Source organism: Carya illinoinensis, chromosome 13 (genome assembly GCF_018687715.1).
Source record: "Carya illinoinensis cultivar Pawnee chromosome 13, C.illinoinensisPawnee_v1, whole genome shotgun sequence".
NCBI classification, from domain to species: domain Eukaryota; kingdom Viridiplantae; phylum Streptophyta; class Magnoliopsida; order Fagales; family Juglandaceae; genus Carya; species Carya illinoinensis.
In genome coordinates this window covers 549,832-553,305 of record NC_056764.1, presented here as the reverse complement: position 1 = coordinate 553,305, position 3,474 = coordinate 549,832, and the positions used below count along the sequence as shown (strand labels likewise).

Sequence of the window (3,474 nt, the reverse complement as noted above, 5' to 3'; positions counted from 1 at the left end):
CTAGTTTTGTATTAAATACTTAATTTGTTGGGTTCTGAATCGTGGCGTATTGGAACAGGACCATTAACGTCATTCATAATGAATTACAACTATATATATAATTATACTTGGGGAGTCATTTTGCGAGCTGAATATTATAAACTTAGTATTCAAATATGATGGAGCTAGCTAGACCAAAAATCACGTACGTACCCCTTTAATTTGGTCACAAAAGTTATATGAATTGTTACAGAGAAAAAAGATTATATAAAATAAAATTATAAATTGATGTATAATAATAATAATTTTATAATCTAACTATCATATTAAATTTAATTAATTTATAAATTTACTTCAATACAATATTTGGTGATTAAAGTATTTATATGTACGAATAAGTCTAAATGCAGTCGGGGATCTCAAACGGCGTACAGTCGGCTCAGTCAAGCCGCTGACATGGCACCCTTTAAACAACACGGCATCGTTTCATTAATAGGAGAAACGTTACAGAGCTCCCACCCATATCCCTTCGCATATCCTTAGGTTACAGACTTCCCACCCATATCTCTTCGCATTCTCTCGTGCCTCTGTCCATTCATCTCCATTGGAGACTGAATCTCCTCAACAGCCCAAAGCCTTGGTTTCTTTCAACACTCCCTTATTTGGTTTCTTTCAGCACTTTCCTTATTATTATTTTTTTTTCAGTTCTAGGGAAACTGCCCCTTGTGGAACTTTATTTTGAAATCTGGGGAAGCTCCAGAAAACATGTAAATGGTCTTGTTTCATGCAAGATCTTGTTCTTGTAAAAGCTATGAGGTTAATGTAAGAGATTGCAGCAGGGGCTGCTAATTTTCTGTTATTACCTATCCAATTTTCAGATTATGCATTTTGGGTCTATTGTTATTGCTCTCTTGACAAGGTCTTATTCCCCATTGGATTGAGATGTATTTGATCTGAAATAATTACATAGGATGGGCAGAACATTTTAATATAACAAATATGCAGTATTTAATCTGAATTACTGACCAGTGATGGGCAGAACATTTTAAAACAAAAAATATGCTGGGTACACATCCTTTCTCCATTAATAGTATCCCCTGTAATGGTGAAACCTGTGTTGTTTAATTTCCAACACAGCAAAACTGAAACCAGTAACAATGCTTTGTCTAAAAGGCCGTAATAAAAATCACAAACTTATAAAAAATGCATGTTTATAAAAATCACAAACTTATAAAAAATGCATGTTTATATTTAGTAAACGAGTATAACAATCACAGACCAAAACTTACCTTTTCAAAAGATGACCCACACGACACCCACACCAGAGCACCACGAAACCCAAGCTTCAGACCACGAGCACGAATTTTTCAGATCTCAAACCACTTCCAACTATCAGACCAAACTACACGAAATCTTTCTCACACAGATCGTCTCCAGCGCACACGTCCGTAGCATAATTTCTGTGAGCGTGACGAGCTCAGTTGCAGAACGAAAAGGCGAAGCGGAACCTTTTTTTTTTTTTAGCTTTTCTTTCTATTTCAGGTGGTGTTGTCTAATTCGGGATATTGTTTCTATTTTGGGGGCAATATAGGGTTTTCAATTTCGGAGCAACCTAAACACGTGATTGCTGAGTTGGCGACTGCGGGGCGACTGCTTTACCCGACTGTCCGTAGCATTGTTGTTATATGTACACATGCACAATGAAAGCTTCATCACAGCTTCTCTAACAGGCCGCCAGATGCAAGGCAAACCTGCTAGCTAGACCTGATCATCAAGAAGTAGCGTCATAGGTCTGTCATCATGTTCGTAGTCAATATGATAGGACTGGGTGCATTAATTAGAGAAATGCAATCGATGCTTAACAATAAAAGTTCAATTAATAAATCCAAAAATAAACGCCACGAGGCAATAACAGTACTGGACGTTGCATGAGATTTTTTTTTTTTGACCTTTCTTTCTTTTCGAGTAAACGGTTAAATTATATTAATATGAATAAGAATTACCTAAATACAAAGATATATTAGAAATAACATCTATTTAAGTGGAAGAGATAGAAATAAAAAAATCGTAAAATCTAGGACAATGAAATCTACAACTTTAACTCAAAGAAAAAGAATTCTATCAATAATTATAATTTAATCTCCTCCAATGATCGCTTGTTGTTTTCAAAAGTCTTGTTATTGCATTCCTGCCTAATACACCATATAAGACATATAAGAAGCCTATTCCATACAGTTAAAATTTGTGGGACGTCGTTGAAATTCGCCCAACATGCCAAAAGCTCAACTATTGTAATAGGCATAACTCAGGCCAGTGCTATCCTTCTGAATACATTAACCTATAATGCCCTAGCGATATTGCAAAAGAGTAGAAGATGGTTCACTATCTCTCCACTTTGTTTACACATACAACATCATTCCAACACTATCATCCCACATTTCTGTAAGTTATTCATTGTCAGAATCTTCTCCAGCAACGCTATCCAGACAAAAAATACTGCCCTAGGGGGGCCTTGTTTTTCCAAATTCTTTTTTTATGAAAAGTGATTATTATGTGGTTGTGTGAGAGCCTTATAAAAAGAATGAGTTGAAAATATACCTTTCTTGGTGTCCACCACAAACTATCAGTTTATTGAGTGCACAATCTCATAGAGTATAAAAGTTGAAAAAATGCTAAAAACTGTTGATTTTCCAATCTTGGGCAACCCTAGTGAAGTTCACATTCCCCTAAAATAAATCCCCAATTAACTCTCTCCATGAGCTCTACCACAGAAACTTCTTTCTCACTTGCAAGTATGAACACTGTAGGAAATAAGTCCCTGAGAGCTCTATTTCCACACCATATGTCATGCCAAAATTTAGTTCTTGAGCCATCTCCCATTGCAATTCTAGTATGATGAGCAAAGACTCCCCACCTTCACCTAATGTACTTCCACAAACCCACACCATAAGCACTGCTTACCTCCTTAGACCACCATCCCCCCCCCCCCCCCACCCCAATCCTCCTTATCTATAATCAATCACCAACTTCCATAAAGTCTCGGGTTACGTATTTTTGCACCAAAGTTGTTTTCCAAATAAAGCCCGATTGAACACTCTCATGTTTCTAACTCCTAAACTGCCAGAAGAGATTGGGGAGCATATTGTCTCCCACTTGACCAAATGAAATTTAAATTTATCCCCAAGTCCACTCCAAAGGAAGTTACGATGCAGTTTCTCGATATGTGCCGCCACACTTGTAGGAATTGGGAACAATTATAGAAAATAGGTTAGGTAGATTGGAAAGAGTGTTTTTAATTAGAGTAATCATACTGCCTTTTGAAAAATACAATCTCTTCCAACCTACCAATCTTTGTGTTCAATCTTTTCAATTACTATATCCCAAATAGATTTAGCCCTAGAGTTGGTTTTCCAGAAGAAGCCCAAGGTAATTCGTAGGGAAAGAAGAGATCTTACAACCAAGGGTGTCAGCCAATAGCTGGATATTACAAACGTT

At 36.6% G+C, this 3,474-nt stretch overlaps 1 long non-coding RNA gene across 1 annotated transcript; it reads right to left on the bottom strand.

Moving 5' to 3' along the window:
- Nucleotides 1–682: 682 nt before the first annotated feature.
- Nucleotides 683–1,663, bottom strand: LOC122292745. Its single transcript, XR_006237002.1, has 2 exons — nucleotides 1,269–1,663; nucleotides 683–1,076 (listed from the first exon to the last, which is right to left on the bottom strand). It is a non-coding gene; the product is annotated as an uncharacterized LOC122292745 (long non-coding RNA).
- Nucleotides 1,664–3,474: the final 1,811 nt, after the last annotated feature.